Here is an 18,181-nt window from a genome sequence, read left to right as displayed (position 1 = left end):
TCCCCGTGACGATTACCGAAGATCTCAAAGACATTGGTGACTCCAGCATCGAGAGCGATAACAGTTTCCAGGTAACAGTTACTGACGCTGACCTTTATGCTCTGAAGTTGCATATGCGAGTAATTCCTTATGTTGGCGGCTATTGTGCGCATGCTCGTGTAATTCGAAAGCTGCCCAGATAGCCTGGTTGCTGGTAGAGTTGAAAGCTCGGCAAATGATGCCCGTTCATTAACAGCTCAGGTTGCTCGCGGTGGCCTGAAATTCCCATCAGCATTTGGAGTCACTGCGGTTACTCACGGAGAAGCCGCTGTCAAGAATCTTGTTGCATAAAGCACTTATGCGCACTTTCTAAATGTCGGAAAAAAACAAAGCTTCTAAGGCCGAGGATGAGGAAGATTAGGAGGAAAGGCAGGGAGGTTAATCCGTGAAAGAAACCGGTTTGCTACCCTGTACTGGGGGAAAGGGGTGAGTGGGTATAAAAGTTGTGAGAGAGGGATAGGTGAAGCTAGTACAGTCACATCACAGACATGTCACATCACATCATGTAACAGTCATATAACATAACATAACAGAAAAATCAGTCTTTCGATTAGGCCTGTGCTTTTCATAAAGCGGAGCAGTACCTGCTTCACCTTCACCGCAGACAATCGCCGTGGCCAGGGACCTAAAATCTTAATTTCAGTTAATGGGTGTCCATCTAGATGCTCCAGCGCACGGCATAGACACTGCATTTCCTCAGTGTATATGGGTCACTCAAAAAGAATGTGGCTTATAGACTCATCGCACCCACAGTTTGTACATGCTGGGCTGTTTGTCATGCCTATCATAAAAGAATACGAGTTTGTGAATGCTACACCAACCCACAGGCGGCACAGCAAAGTTTGTTCACGTCGGGGTAGGCCAGGTAGAAGCCGGAGCTTCAGGTCAGGGTCCAGGGATTTTAAGCGGCTGTTCGCAAACTGGCCAGAAGTCCATAAGGAGAGCGTGTGTTCCCGCGCAAGTGCGCGAAGCCTGCCCGCAATCAATACCCCATCGCCGTCTTGGTAGGCTGTTCGTGCGACCTCGCCCGACTGGATATTGCACCCTATGCCGCTGTGTCCTAGAAGCCATTGTAAGATGATGTCATATCCTTTATTAATTGCATAGCGATGAATTGTCGTATTACGGCAACGAGTTGTTCATGGGCCCCACGGCGAACAGTCGCTTTCAGGGGTTGCAGGGCTGCTTTTGAATCTGTGAAAATAGACCACCGCTGAGCGCTCTGCTGACTGATATGCCTAATTGCGACACGAAGAGTGGTTAGCTCTGCAGCTGTTGAAGAAGTCTGGTGAATTTTCCTAGCTTTTATTTCTATATTAATTAGGAGTACGACCATGGAGCCTGAAGAACTCACGGCATTCACTGAACCGTCGGTGTAGACGTGCATACGATTTGCATGGTACTCATGAAAGTATTCAAGAGTGATTTGCTTTAGTTCTGTCGGCGATAGCTCGACCTTCTTCCTTATGCCGGGCATTCAAAAGAAGCACGTGTGCTTTATTCAGGCTCCATAGTGGAGAGTGAAGTCTAGGTGCGGGTGTAAACTGGGACGACAAAATAGTCCGGTGCGCATCAACGGTCTCTGTAAACGATGTACGCGGCCTGGTAATGGGAAGACTGGCCAAATAATGACACGGAACCCGAGAGATGTGTCGGAAATGTGCCCTCAGGGCGTCAACTGTTAGGTAGGTAGATATATGATGCTCCTGTGGAATTAAAATGGTAGCAGCCATAGAGGCACATTTCGGCAATCCCAGGCAGGTTTTCTGAGCTTGCGCTTGAGCGTTCTGTAGAATTCCTTAGTTGTTTTTTTCTAATATTTACAAGTGCAGGCATGCTGTACGGAAGAAATCCTATAAATAATGAACGGTATAGTTGGAGCATCGACCGCACGTAAGCTCCTCGTGACTTTTCCCCAATAGAGGCAAGTACGTGAGCAATTGCTGTCAGCCGCTTTTTCATGAATGAAATATAGGGAGTCCACGAAAGATTTCGGTCGATTATCACTCCCAGAAAGCGATGGCTGCTTTCACAGGGTATTGCTTTACCATCAATGCGTACGATGTAAGGTGACATGTTCTTGAATGCAAATGCAACTAGCGAGCACTTTTCAGTCGATAAATGTAGACCTTGCAGGTGGAGGTAGGCCACGACAACACTTGCCGCCTTTTCAAGCCTTGCTCTAACCTGTGGATGCGTAACTCCTGATGCCCAGATACAGGTGTGATCTGCATATATTGAAAGTTGCGCCGACTGTGGTATTAAGTCGACAAGCCCAATGCCTGTTCTTGTTTCTGTATTTTTCTATGTTATAGTTTGTAACCACTCCCCTCTTTAATGCCTTCGGCCCTGAGGGTTCAATAAATAAATAAAAATAAAAGAGTAATGTTGAAAAGCATTGGGCTTAGTACTCCGCCCTGTGGGACTTCACGGGAAGTGAAATGAGATGTTGGGCCTTCCTCAGTCTGCATAACGTGAGATATGTTGGATAAATAAAAGCTTATCCAGATAAAAGACACGACCGCCAAGCGCAGCAGCTTCCAGAGTGTCCAAAATGGTCTGGTGAGTGACATTGTCATATGCGCTCTTGATATCCAGGAACAACGCCGCGGGCAAGCGCTTCAAAATTTTTTGGCGTTGTACAGATGATACCAGGTTCACCACGTTGTCAATTGAAGAGTGTCCACGTCGAAACTGACATTTTATCCGAATATATGCGGTAGCGCTCCAGCTGCCACTCAATACGTGTAAGCAGTATTCTTTCCAGTACTTTACCAACCCAACTAGCTAGTGCAATTGGATGGAATGATTTCAAGTCCAGAGGCGATTTGCCAGGGTTCAGGAGCGGAACTAAACGACTGCACTTCCACTCTTCTGGAACTGTACCCTCACTCCAGGATTTGTTGTAATAATCCAAGAGAGCATACCTAGATTCTTGTCCAAGATTTCCAAGCACAGTGTATGTTACACCTTCGGGACCCGGCGATGATAACCGTCTGCAAGAAGCGAGCGCAGCGTCAAGTTCTTCCACGGAGAAGGAAAGGTACATTCGTGAATGCCGTGAAGCTGGAACATCGTTGAAATGTAGCGTTGCCATTAGAGTCGATTGGCCTGCTACCCTAGCGCAGAAATCTTCTGCAACCTCGAACTCACTTCGTCTTTGATAGAGTGCGAGTGATTTGAATGGGCAGGGCTGTTTAGGGGATGTTCGGAGACTACAAACGACATTCCAGATGTGTGATAAACGCTTGCGGGGATAACGCGTTTCACAGAATGACCGCCAACGTTTTGCCTGGAGGGCGTGAATTCTGCGCTGAAATTTCTTTTGCATGCGCCTCGCTTCTCTGAGGTCGAGGCGTAACTTCGTGAGACGGTATCTACGCTCTGCCATCCGTCGCAATGTTCGCAGACGCTGCAATTGCATATCAAACTCTGGTAGGCATTTGGGGTAAGAAAGACATCGCGTTTATCATGGGCTCCTTACTTTTCTTCTTAATACCTGCAGAGAGGCCTGTTGTGCAAGTGTCTTCCATAATTGCTTAAAATTCCGACCAATCGATGCGGTGCATTCGTGGGACAGTCGTGTATGGGAAAAGGCCATTAATGATCACATATGTAGGAATGTGGTCACTTCCTTGTGTTTCTATATCTGCAAACCATTGGACGTTGCTGGTAAGGCATCGAGATATGGAAGCTAAATCAAGACAGCTGGTGTAAGTTGCCATTCGAATAAAAGTCAGTGTACCGTCATTAAGACACTGCAGGTCATTATCAGAGGCGAAGGACACAAGCTTTCTTCCCTTGAGGCTCATTCGAACACTTCTCCACATGTTGTGGTGAGCGTTAAAGTCTGCTAGGATGATCCAAGAGTCAGGTGTAATCTCCATCAAGTCGCGCCATCATGTGGCATCACAACAACTTGATGGCGACATATACGCACCCACAAGTGTAAACGTGAGATTGCGCTTCTTCACTGTCAGGCAAACGTACTGGTTATCATTGCTGGGAGAAAACTGATGGATTACATATGTGAGTTCTCGTCGAATATAAATGATGCCCTTGCGGTTTCCCTGGTGTGTTGGACATGCAAATGTCTCGTAGCCTGACAGTCGCAAGAACTTTGGTACATTCGGCTCACAATACCAAGGATGGGGATGCGATTTTCATGAACATATTGTCGAATATCTGCAATTCGGGACTGAAGCCTACGGGCATTCTATTGAAAAATTGAGGCGTCCTTGAGATTTTTCCAAACGTTAATGCTGGGGATCCATTGTGTCATCTACTGCAGAGCCGCTAGAACTAGTGTCGTAAGGTTATGGTCGCTGGTTGCCAAGGCCAATCCGGTTTTGTTGTTACGGCATTTGAGAGCGCTGTGGCTTATACGGCTATAAATCGTTGAAGATGGTCCGCGAGTGTGGCTTAACATAATTATTGCCGCGGCAACGTAGCTCCGAGGAGATCCTGAAGTGCAAAGGAAAAAAGATTGGTCAGCATACAGCTGTGTTTGATGCTGCAATGCTGAAGCTTTATTTTAATCTCGAATTCTTTCGAAACTTTGAGGCGGAGAGTGTGGACTTAGAGATGATTCTCAACCTAGGTCTAAGCAAGAAATAGTCGAGTCCATTTGCGCAAGAAATGAAAAGGCTTAGGGATGAAAGAGCGCAGGCGCATAACGATGTGCACAAAGAGCAGGGGGCGCGTAAAGCTCAGGGAGTAATAGCAGAGCGTGAGAAGGAAGCAGCGGAGGATGCAGAAGAACGCGAGAAGGAAATTGAACTTCAGAAGAAGCCCAACCGCCGGCGGCTGCGTTTCGATGGAGGCGAGACGAAGAGGTGTCCATGTGCGCGTCCGATTTCAGTGCACTTTAAAGATCCCCAGGTGGTTGAAATGACTTCAATAGCCCTTCACTACGGCACCCCTTTCTCACTTTCTTCTTCCACTTCCATCTTCCTCCCTTCTCTTACGACGCGGTGCAGGTGTCCACAGAACAAGCGTGACAGATACTGTGCCTTTCCTTTCGTGTGATCCAATTACTATATTATTATTGAATAGATAAATAAATAAATTATTATTGTAAAGAAGACAAAGAACGGAAAACGCTGCGACATCAGACGGTGCATCACCCGATTCAATGAGCTCTATTTGAGGACTGGCGCAGTCAATGATAGCATGATGCTGGGACAGGAATGCCCAGCCGAGAATGACGTCATGAGAACATTTGGGGAGAACGACGAATTCGATGATGTACAAGGTTGCAGCAATGACGACGCGAGCAGTGCAGATAGCTGTCGGCTGTATACTGTGAGCGGATGCGGTACGAAGCGATGGTCCCTCGAGGGGCGTAGTCACCTTTCGGATGGAGCGGCAGAGTTTTTGGCTGATAACTGATACAGCGACACCGGTGTCGACGAGCGCAAGAGTATGAACATCTTCAATGATGACAGGAATAACGTTCGCAAGATTAAGACGAGGACTTTGAAATCCTGTCGAAAACGCAGTTCGTGCCTCGCGAACTGCGGCGGTTAGTTTTCCGGCTGGGTAGCGGGTCGTCGGCGCATTGGTGAGATGGAGCGGCGACGTGATGATGGCGAATGACGAGGGAGGAAGTCCGGAGGATCAGGGGGTGCAGTTGGAGGACCCTCTGGGACTGGGATCTTGGGTGTCAAATAAGGTGGCGCAGGCCGTGCAGCAAAGGCCATATTTATTCGGCGCCGGCAGTAGCGTGTGGTGTGCCCAGGGATTCCGCAGTGGTAGCATATAGGCCTGTTGTCTGAAGTGCGCCATGGAGATCGTGTCGGAATCGAGGGGGGAGCAAAAGCTGTTGGTGCCGACCGCGTGGGGGGCGAGCATAGGCATATGCTGGCCCAGGCGGTGGACTTGAAGGGACTTCGGCATACGTGCGACGCAATACTTGATGAGGAGCCGGCGCGAATGCTGGAGCGTAGCTCAGTGGCGGAACGAGGGACGATGAAATTGTGAGCGTGGGGAACGGCATTGAGGGTGCGACTGGAGCTGATTGAGGAACAGGATTAGGGAAGACTTCAGATACATGCTGCTGGATTGCACGGCGAAGCTCCGGAACAAGGCCAGTTGTTGATGACTCCTTAACATATGGCTGCAGGGACAGTTGTCGCGCGACCTCCTGGCGTACGAAGGCCTTGATGTCTTCAGAGAGGCTAGATGACTCCCTCTCCGCGGCTAGTCCAGCGAGTGGTGCATCAGGCTGGTGAATCAAAACACGCTCCTTCCGGAGCTTGTCGTAGCTTTGACAGAGGTCGTTATATGATTATATACGATTATATGATTTGGGAATGGAGGTGCGTTTGATTGTGGAGCTGAGTGGCAGACCCTATTCCGGGACGCCGCTGCCCGAGCTCTCTGGACCAGGACGCGCTGGGCCTCCAGGCCCGAGCTGGACAGGGCCGCCTGCCAGCCCTCCCTAGTTGGCTGTTTTATAGCTTTTATTTTTGTATTTTGTTGGCAGGCCCCCACCATATGGTATAGGTCAGCATGTACTGCCCGCAGAATTTTCACCTACCTGTGAATGTCGTGTCCACATGTTTTAGTATGGCGAGATTTAAAAAAAAACCCGGCTTGGAGCCATATAAGGTGGTACTCTCAGATCTGTCAACCTTTAGTGAGTCCCGGGAGTGCCCTCCTGCAGAGGCGCAATTAATTTGTAACCCTAGTAGCACACTTTGTTGCCTCAATGTGGCCGCAATGTTTGCTTTCAACATTGCCTTAACGTGGCTAGTGTCCTCTTTTTGCCACGTTGATGCAACATACATAAGACAACATTGAAGCAACATTGCACCAATGTTACAACAACCTTTAGTCAATGTTTAAGCCAGTTCTGAAGACTATATTAATGCAACGTAGCTGCAACATTTTCTTAATATTGGTACAACTTTTTATTTGCACACATGCAACATTCCCATGACAACGTTAGCGCAATATTGCTGCAAAGCTATTGTAATGTTTCAGAAACTTTCAGGCAGCATTCCAAGCTACTGAAATATTCCGCCGCATTGATGGCCACTAGCTATCGATGCTTGCTGTTCAATAAATATATCTTGTAAAAGGCTAAACCATGTGCAATGGTATCGTCATACCACAGTGGTTATGGTAGCTTAAGGTCGCAAGAATGAGCAACTAAACATTACTCGTAGCCACACGGCAGTGCGGTGCAGAGGAGTACGAATACCTAAAAGGCTGCACTGGACAACACAGCTCTTCCCCACTTTTCAAGCTGCTTGCTCTGAATGAGACCTTAAATGTAATATTCATCAGCTCTGTACCAGTGCTCATTTAGATGCTATAAGCTGCTGTGACCTGAAAATGACACTGAAAGTGATTATTCTGGCAATTAGAATGATTTGTATATATACATGTGCATTACAAATAACCATCATTTGTTTTCTAGCACTATTTTATTTGTCAAGAATTTATTCAATTAGCCTAACAGCAAGCTTGATTCTAGTATACTCATTAGCTTGACATACAGCAGCTAGTTTCACAAATGTAAGACATTTACTTCAAGACAATCGTTTTATGCAGAAACTTGCAACAATCATACATAGCACACAGCCGATTTGGCTACTCAAAAACAGGAAGCACAAATAATGTCAACAGTTACTAAGCACAGCAGCATAGCTTTAAAATGTGCATGTCCCTCAACTTGAGTTTTACAAACATGACACTTTAGTAAATTAATTGCAGAAACTTGCAACAAAATATAAAACAGCAGTACTGCCTATTCAGAAAACGGAAGCAGATATATAACATACTGAACATTTACACAGGCACATTGGCATAGATTGAGAAATGTGCTACATGGGCCTACATTTCACAGACAAGATTTATTTTATTTAATTACTTTATGAAGTAACTTGCAACAAAGCTACAAAACAACACACCGGCTACTCAGGAACAAGAACCAGAGATAATGTTTTGAACAGTTACTGGGCACAATAGCATAGCATGAAAATGCACCTACCACCCCTCAACTTGCATTTACAAATATAAATCACTTCAGTAAACTATTTATGCAAACACTATAGCACAGTGTAGCACTATTTTGTGCAGAAACTTGACACAAATATACAAAGTAGGAGTAGAACCTAGTTCGGTATTCAGAAACAAGCAGACGTATTATGAACAGTAGAGTCATTACGACTAGTTTAATCCTTCCTTCTTTGGACATGCGCCATTGCACTGGAAAACTACAAACAAGTATTGTCAGCATTTGACTGAACAATTTAGCATGTCTAAAAATGCTTGTGCCCTGGTAGCCTCCAGCTGGTCACGATGAGGGTCTCTTCCAAATCATGATGTTGTCACAAGTGAAGCTGCATCCCTGAAAAAAAAAAAAAGTCGAATTGCTCAACTAAGCATCTTGGTGGGCACATCTCTAATTACAAAATTTTTACGCTGCTCTATGAACACAGACATGGACAGCTGTCGCGACCATTATCTGCTGTCACGACCATTATCAGGACTGACATCTGCCGAACAGTTTTCTAGTTGGTCGTTAACAGCCTCTGCTATTCTTCGTCGTTGCCGGATCGACACTTCGCTTAGCGAACACTTCACTCTCTTCATGATACAATGAATGTAGCACTTTACCAAACTATCACGAAGGGCATGAGTAACACATGCATATATGCACTACTGGCTTTGTGCCAGGCAACACGTGTCACAGCTCAACAACGTAGGTTAGAAATCACTCACCACTGATGTTATCCTCTGTGCAGGCCTCCGTCATTTCAGCTGAATTCTTATGAAGACGCAATGCAACACAGCAGCAAGAACACGGCGACCACAAGAAAACTATGCTAGAATAAGGGAAACACAAGTGAGCCATGGAAGAAGGAAAATGCTCCATGCACGTGAAGAATTTGCCGCGATCGCCCCTTACACGCGGTTTGGCAGGAATGGCTCTCGGCGAGGCCGCGATTTCGACTCGATTTGGATTCGCGATGATCTTCATGACCATTAGGCTGCGGGAATTAGAGAAAACAGAACTAAATTTCTTCAGCAGTTACAACTTTAATCTGCATGTTTAATTGAAAGATAATGCAATCTCAGCAGTCTAAATATATTGCATATAAATATATATATTTCTATTTCAGTGTAACAAAGTTCAGTACACTTGTACTGTTCATCGCATGTACATTACACACATTACATGCAAGGTTGCACTCAAACTAAAAAATAAATAAATATTGTCATGCGGGGAAGTGACAAGTTCAATGGAGTGACCTAATATCGGCTTCTCTGTTTGGGCTGCAGAAATAGAAATAGTCTGAAAGAACGACAGTTAGCCAATAAAGTAAACGTTATAGCAATGTCATCGTATGTGGTTCAACATTTATACATCATTTGACAATATTGCTGCAATGTGGAAAGACAACTTTAGAGCAACATTGCCAGCATGTTACTTGTTAACATTGCAGCAACGTTATCGAATGTTGAAAGTTTTCACATTATGTTGGATAAATGTAGTGCAATGTTATCGCAACATTGTACAACATTGACAATGTTGCTGCAATGTTACAGAAACATATTGTGCTACTAGGGAATGTCCGCATAAGTAGTGAATCGGATTGAAATGGTTGCCTCGGTAGAACCGGAGTATTGAGCGGAACCCCAGAGGAGGAACGCTCGGGCAGCCGCGTGAGGGGTCTCGTTCCCCTACACCCCAAGGTAGCCGAGCACTCATATAACCTGTTTTTTACTAGTAGCCGAATCTGAACTTTTCGTATGTGTCAATATTATTCTGCGTGCGAGTGGCGCTACCCTACCCAGCAGGTAATTTCGGCAGGCCTGTTGCGAGTCCGACATTATGTAGGCTGCGTCGCAGTGGGTGGCGGCCAGTGTAATTGCCGCTTCCTCCAACATTAGCGTGTCGTTAGTTTTCACTAAGAGCGCTTCACATGCATTCCTTCATGCATAACAGCAATGGTGCAGATGCCATCCTCGGTGGGACCCGCTGCATCCACGTAATATGCGCCTGTCTTACTGCCATAGTTATTTGTATAAATTTTGCCCGGGCTTCACATCTCTCCTGATTATACTCCAAATTCATTTTTTGGGGAGAGGCTTAAACACAAAAGTATTTTTTCACACTTCCGGGATGTCCGCTCTGTTTTCTGTGGTCGGGAGAAGCCCTAGATTGAGGTCTCGGAGGACTTGCATCCTTGTGCTGGTCACCGACAGCCTAGCATTTGGGCTTGTTCTGTGGGCCTCAATCAGCTCCCTTATTGTAATATGGATCTTAAGTTGGAGCAGGCGCTCCGTAGACACTCTGGCCGGGAGTGCTAGACCATTTTTAACCGTCGCCCAAATCATCGCATCGAGCATCCCATGGTCGCTCTTCCTCAGCTTGAGGTAGGGCGCCACGTACACCACATGACTAACGACGAACGCCTGAACAAGGTGAATGGTTTTTTCTTTCAAGAAGTCCACTGTGGTTGCCGGATATACTGCCAATCATCTTACTAATTTGTTCGCAGGTGGACTTTAACGTTTTCAGGGCTGTGGGTTGACGAGATGTTTGTCCGACTTTCAACTGATTCTAACGTGCATAAATGGGAGGAAGGTGACTGCGACAAGAACTCAACTCTTCATTGTTCTTTGATTCGTTGATGGAAAAAATAGTTATTCCATTCATCCATCCTGAAAAGCAGATGGGTTATTTTGAAGTCAAAAGCGACGACCTGGACGCGTGCCTGCAGCGATATGAATAGATAGCATAGGGCGAGGTAGGGATTGCTCTGAGTGGCAAACGTCTTGAGCATATATTCCAATCAGGAAGGGCTTAATGTGTTTTTAGGAAGCTTGCTTCTTTTTCCATAGATAGTTAAGCAGGCGAGTTCCTGTTCCTGTGGTTTCTTCCTTTCATCCGCGTTTGTTCGCGCTGTATATTGAATGATTTTTCCATGGATTACTACGAAGGCAAAATTCACTCCTCCAAATACTCGGGCACACGGAAGAGTTTTCGCAAGAAATTTCACATCGCTAAATAATATTTTTTACAGGTAAGTAGTATCTTTACCGCCTGGTCAAAGTTTTTCAACAGGTGGTTTGGTATGTTAAGCACAAAAAAGAGTTTTGAAGGTGTACGTGACAAGTTGGGGTCAAAACAGTTTGCATTTTTCAGTGCAGTGTAACAGTATTCCTGCAAAACGAAATTAGAGTTCCTTAGAAGAAATTGCCAAGTATGAGTACCAGTTCCTTGAACCTCAAGGACTCAGAAATATGAGCAAGTAGAAGAAAAATCAAAAGGACTAAGAAGTAAAGTTCGGAAAGGCAAGGAACTCTGGCGGGGGCGTTCCACAGCCTCGACATATTCTAAAAATGTCTGCAGCTCGGAGCAGAGCAAACTCCACCCAAATTGAAAGCAGTTGTGCCGGGGGGGGGGGGGGTGTCGGAAAATCGGGGGGGGGGGGGCGGGCGGGGAATTAACTTGACAAATGAAGCGCCTGCTATCGCTTTTTTGGGCAGCATGGTCAGGTGCCTTCCTGATGCTGAGATTCTAGTGTCCGTGCCATGTTATGCTGGAAGAGTATTGGCGAAATATCTAGAGCACTATATCTGCGATCAGATCTTGGGAAATATTCCAGGTCCAGGAAACATCAATGAGTTTATTTTGGTGGCCAGTCATAGCCCTCCTTAGCCACCTTTAATATCAGCGCGGAGTATAGCGTTAGGTATTTAATTATTCTAAGATATCCATTAACATTGATGTCAACATATATGTCTATGTAATTTTGTAGACGAAATCATGCAAAAAAAAAGTCTATTGTGGACATCTTTCGCTGACTTTGTGACTTAGGATTGCAGTTGCCCTGAGGTCAAATTTATGTGGATGTGTCATCTGTTATGTTCTGGGAATTTGTTATTCTTATTATGTAGATGTAAATCGTCAATGAGTGCAAAAGGTAAGATGCCGAAAACAATTTTTATTAGGTAAAGGTCTGTGCTCAGTCTCGCACTGCATACCCTAGAACACCGCTGATGTCAAGTTTCTTTAATCAGGACCGCTGCAGCGAATTACTCTGTAAATGTTCATTTCAGCAATACACGAACCAGGCTGCGGAGATGATAAAGGCATGCCAACGGAGTTGCCCTTAATAAGCTTAAAAGCATGAATAAGAGAAACTAATCATTTCTGTACAAATATCGGCCGGGAATTCCAGAGTATTTAATGCTTGCCAGATGCCAACGCAGCAACGCCACTCACAACACTAACCAGGACTTTACTGCGCCTGGCGCGACTGCAGTCTGGAAATCTAGCCACATCTCAATGCCTCCTACTTCACTCGCTGGATTATTCTCAACGTATATCAAGATAGGCGAAGTACTGGTAAACCTGTCTTCAGTACGGGCGAGAATCACACAAAGCCGGAAGAACAATTCAGATGAGTACAAATTCAGTGTGTGCCATCCGGTAAAGCAATTTTTGGCTTAACACATGTTTTGCTCATCACATCTCTTATTGAGCACTAAACATGTCCGCAATGTGGCAGCTCCGCAGGAGGGTAGCTGTGGATCATCCAGCTTTGCGTTGTTTTCATTTAAGCGTAAGCAGGCAACCACAGATGATATATAACCGACGTTTGTTTTTGTAATTTGAATTGCAGAGTTGGAGCAACGCATGACGGAACAGAACCGTACCCACATCTTCCAAACCACAGAGGTGCAATGGATTGTCCCGATGATAAACAACATATCCTCTCAACGACGACGAACGAAACCATGCCTCCGTTGTCCACATGTACCCGAGATCAAGTGGTCGATTTTTTGAAGTATGTGATGTAGTTTTTATAATAGCATTATGATTGTTCATATCCACTCCTGCGAATGAAGTTCGAAAAATATTTTCTCAACCGTCTTCCAACGGTTCGTCAAAATGCACAATTGCGGATAAGCTTCAACATAGAGAAGCTGTGCGCCTCGTGTCCCACTAAGCAGAAAAATAGTTTGGGGGCCTTAATGCATTACCTTTGAAAATGGCAATTTAAGCAGTATTGTTATAAATCACTGAAAACGACTTCAGCAAACATTTCGTGAAACTAAGCTTGCGCTCTTTAATTATAATTTTAAAGACGGCTTAGCGCTTGAAAGCCACTTATACATACTATTCAAATAAATTATAAATGTCAATTTCTTATGAACAGAACGCAATGCCTCATGATGCGACCATGAATTCAAATCGACGCCACTGCCGTATGTTACTATTTTTACAGTTGGGTCGAATGTGTGACTGAGAATATTGTGTCTCTCATTACATAACTGCCACGTCCCTGGTGGTGTTAAGCGTGTACAATAACTTTCTATTGCAGCATATCATCTTCACAAGTATAGAAAACTGGGCGAGTTGAATTGGATTCATCTTAAAGCAGCGCGAAAACACTAGACTGCACACAAGCGCTTGTGTCGTCTCCTGTTCCTTTTAGTCTTGTGTTTTCGCGCTGCTTTAAGCTGTATCACCTTCCTCCGAGACATTTGTTGTCACCAAATTTTATAAGTCGCGACCTGTACACACACACACACACACACACATATACATATATATATATATATATATATATATATATATATATATATATATATATATATATATATATATATATATATATATATATATATATATATATATATATATATATATATATATATACATATATATATATATATATATATATTTTGCAGCGCACTATTTTGTAACTAAATTATAATTTTTAATTTCCTACTTATTGCATGTAGTAATGAATGCGAACTTCAAAGTTGGAGAGCAGCTTATAAAACAACCCCTTCCATTTTGTTTCCGATAATGAAAGCCTAACGTGTATCGTTTTTCCAAGCTCTAAGGAAAGCCCGCAAAAATACAAAATAATCACGTGACTGCTGCATTCGTATGCCACAATTGTGTGCCTTGGTCCAACGGCAACTTTGCAGGGGCAGGCCGAGATATCTACGGTGGTTTCTTCGTCCCCTTCAGGCATTCGGCCTGAAGTCGCGGCAAGTCGCAGCGAGCTCAGCGCGCTGGCTGCAACCATCGCCAACATAGCCTACCGCTGGGGATGAGCTGTCGAGTCACCGCCAAATATGACTTTGTTCTCTCAAGCCACTACTGAGAGCAGCAAAATCGTGCCGCGCGAAAGCTTTGTAGCGTGATATGTGTCGTATTTCGCGGGATTTTTTACAGCTCAGAAAAACTATACACCAGAGGCTCTCTTTATCAAAAATAAATGAAATGGAGGTTCTCGAAGGTTCTCTCCAACTGTGCACATCACATTTATTGTATAAATGCAGTAATCAGTAAATAAAATATTATGTTAATCATTAAACAACAAATAACAAAATAAACAATTGCCTATGGTACGCCAAGTGGATGGCATCCGTACACATGTGATTTGTCTGGCTTATCTCAAATGACATGTTTTAACAACTAACGTTAGTTTGCACACCCTGTATGTATATGTATATATATATATATATATATATATATATATATATATATATATATATATATATATATATATATATATATATATATATATGTATATATATATATATATATATATATAAATATATGACTGGATGTCGCACAACTTTACCGATTATCTATTTTATTCCAACAGTTTCGGACGGTGGACCGTACTTCTTCAAGGTAGAGAACGTATATATATATATATATATATATATATATATATATATATATATATATATATATATATATATGAAGGAAAGGAGCCAACAGTCGGCGAGGCCAAGGAAAGCGTAGGGGATGTTACTTTATGTCCTTTTTTTTATGTTTACTTGGATAGTCACATAATTTAGTAATGTAATCTGTTCAGGGGAAAAGTAATTAAACGCAAAGTGGAAGAAAAAACAACGTGCCGATGGTGGGATCCGAACCCACGACCTCCGAATATCGCGTCCGGTGCTCTTCCTACTGAGCTACATCGGCCGCTGTCCCCCCTGCTACTTGCTTGGGTATTTATGTTGTCTGTATACGAACCTTGAGAGTGTTCACCAGCGCCACCCTCAACCATAGCGGCGGACGTATAACGTCCTTTGTTACCGCCAGCGTCAGGTAGAACGTGATCAAGAGCGAAGGCGAAAGCTGTGCTAGAACCCTCTTACGCTACCTATGGCTTCAAGAATGCCAGAACCGAGACCCCCGTAAGCTACAAGCAGATAAATTAAGGGGAAATGAGGGTGCTCGTTATAATACATGAAGGAACAAAGCCAACAGTCGGCGAGGCCAAGGAAAGCGTAGGGGATGTTACTTTATGTCCTTTTTTTAATGTTAACTTGGATAATCACATAATTTAGTAATGTAATCTGTTCAGGGGAAAGATAATTAAACGCAAAGTAGAAGAAAAAACAACGTGCCGATCGTGGGATCCGAACCCACGACCTCCGAATATCGCGTCCGGTGCTCTTCCAACTGAGCTACATCGGCCGCTGTCCCCCTGCTACTTGCTTGGGTATTTATGTTGTCTGTATGCGAACCTTGAGAGTGTTCACCAGCGCCACCCTCAACCATAGCGGCGGACGTATAACGTCCTTTGTTACCGCCAGCGTCACGTAGAACGTGATCAAGAGCGAGGGCGAAAGCTGTGCTAGAACCCTCTTACGCTACCTATGGCTTCAAGACTGCCAGAACCGAGACCCCCGTAAGCTACAAGCAGATAAATTAGGGGAAATGAGGGTGCTCGTTATAATACATGAAGGAAAGAACCCAGCAGTCGGCGAGGCCGAGGAAAGCGTAGGGGATGTTACATTATGTCCTTTTTTTAATGTTTACTTGGATAATCACATAATTTAGTAATGTAATCGGTTCAGGGGAAAGATAAATAAACGCAAAGTAGAAGAAAAAACAATGTGCCGATAGTGGAATCCGAACCCACGACCTCCGAATATCGCGTCCGGTGCTCTTCCAACTGAGCTACATCGGCCGCTGTCCCCCCTGCTACTTGCTTGGGTATTTATGTTGTCTGTATACGAACCTTGAGAGTGTTCACCAGCGCCACCCTCAACCATAGCGGCGGACGTATAACGTCCTTTTTACCGCCAGCGTCACGTAGAACGGGATCAAGAGCGAGGGCGAAAGCTGTGCTAGAACCCTCTTACGCTACCTATGGCTTCAAGAATGCCAGAACCGAGACCCCCGTAAGCTACAAGCAGATAAATTAAGGGGAAATGAGGGTGCTCGTTATAATACATGAAGGAAAGAAGCCAACAGTCGGCGAGGCCAAGGAAACTGTAGGGGGTGTTACTTTATGTCCTTTTTGTAATGTTTACTTGGATAATCACATAATTTAGTAATGTAAGCTGTTCAGGGGAAAGATAAACGCAAAGTAGAAGAAAAAACAACGTGCCGATGGTGGGATCCGAATTCACGACCTCCGAATATCGCGTCCGGTGCTCTTCCAACTGAGCTAGATCGGCCGCTGTCCCCCCTGCTACATGCTTGAGTATTTATGTTGTCTGTATACGAACCTTGAGAGTGTTCACCAGCGCCACCCTCAACCATAGCGGCGGACGTATACCGTCCTTTGTTACCGCCAGCGTCACGTAGAACGTGATCAAGAGCGATGGCGAAAGCTGTGCTAGAACCCTCTTACGCTACCTATGGCTTCAAGAATGCCAGAACCGAGACCCCCGTAAGCTACAAGCAGATAAATTAAGGGGAAATGAGGGTGCTCGTTATAATACATGAAGGAAAGAAGCCAGCAGTCGGCGAGGCCAAGGAAAGTGTAGGGGATGTTACTTTATGTCCTTTTTTTAATGTTTACTTGGATAATCACATAATTTAGTAATGTAATCTGTTCAGGCGAAAGATAATTAAACGCAAAGTAGAAGAAAAAACAACGTGCCGATGGTGGGATCCGAACCCACGACCTCCGAATATCGCGTCCGGTGCTCTTCCAACTGAGCTACATCGGCCGCTGTCCCCCCTGCTACTTGCTAGGGTAATTATGTCGTCTGTATACGAACCTTGAGAGTGTTCACTAGCGCCACCCTCAACCATAGCAGCTGACGTATAACGTCCTTTGTTACCGCCAGCGTCACGTAGAACGTGATCAAGAGCGAGGGCGAAAGGAGTGCTAGAACCCTCTTACGCTACCTATGGCTTCAAGACGGCCAGAACCGAGACCCCCGTAAGCTACAAGCAGATAAATTAAGGGGAAATGAGGGTGCTCGTTATAATACATGAAGGAAAGAAGCCAACAGTCGGCGAGGCCAAGGAAAGCGTAGGGAATGTTACTTTATGTCCTTTTTTTTAATTTTTACTTGGATAATCACATAATTTAGTAATGTAATCTGTTCAGGGGAAAGATAATTAAACGCAAAGTAGAAGAAAAAAAACGTGCCGATGGTGGGATCCGAACCCACGACCTCCGAATATCGCGTCCGGTGCTGTTCCAACTGAGCTAATCGGCCGCTGTCCCCCCTGCTACTTGCTTGGGTATTTATGTTGTCTGTATACGAACCTTGAGAGTGTTCACCAGCGCCACCCTCAACCATAGCGGTGGACGTATAACGTCCTTTGTTACCGCCAGCGTCACATAGAACGTGATCAAGAGCGAGGACGAAACCTGTGCTAGAACCCTCTTATGCTACCTATGGCTTCAAGACTGCCAGAACCGAGACCCCCGTAAGCTACAAGCAGATAAATTAGGGGAAATGAGGGTGCTCGTTATAATACATGAAGGAAAGAAGCCAACAGTCGGCGAGGCCAAGGAAAGCGTAGGGGATGTTACTTTGTCCTTTTTTTTAATGTTTACTTGGATAATCACATAATTTAGTAATGTAATCTGTTCAGGGGAAACATAATTAAACGCAAAGTAGAAGAAAAAACAACGTGCCGATGGTGGGATCCGAACCCACGACCTCCGAATATCGCGTCCGGTGCTCTTCAAACTGAGCTACATCGGCCGCTGTCCCCCCTGCTACTTGCTTGGGTATTTATGTTGTCTGTATACGAACCTTGAGAGTGTTCACCAGCGCCACCCTCAACCATAGCGGTGGACGTAAACGTCCTTTGTTACCGCCAGCGTCACATAGAACGTGATCAAGAGCGGGGGCGAAACCTGTGCTAGAACCCTCTTATGCTACCTAT

The 18,181-nt window shown here is 44.8% G+C and overlaps 1 protein-coding gene and 1 long non-coding RNA gene across 2 annotated transcripts in view; one reads left to right on the top strand and one right to left on the bottom strand.

The window, feature by feature from the left end:
- LOC146174918 (uncharacterized) overlaps nt 1-18,181 on the top strand; it is a 201,051-nt gene that overhangs the window by 140,644 nt on the left and 42,226 nt on the right. The window lies entirely within an intron of this gene.
- On the bottom strand, nt 8,192-8,962 carry LOC146174919 (uncharacterized). Its single transcript, XR_014702018.1, has 2 exons — nt 8,773-8,962; nt 8,192-8,398 (listed from the first exon to the last, which is right to left on the bottom strand). It is a non-coding gene; the product is annotated as an uncharacterized LOC146174919 (long non-coding RNA).

Source organism: Amblyomma maculatum, chromosome 11 (genome assembly GCF_055883805.1).
Source record: "Amblyomma maculatum isolate TAMU_Amacu chromosome 11, ASM5588380v1, whole genome shotgun sequence".
Lineage (NCBI taxonomy): Eukaryota > Metazoa > Arthropoda > Arachnida > Ixodida > Ixodidae > Amblyomma > Amblyomma maculatum.
The sequence above is the reverse complement of the archived record's forward strand: the minus strand, read 5'-3'. Positions and strand labels throughout refer to the sequence as shown.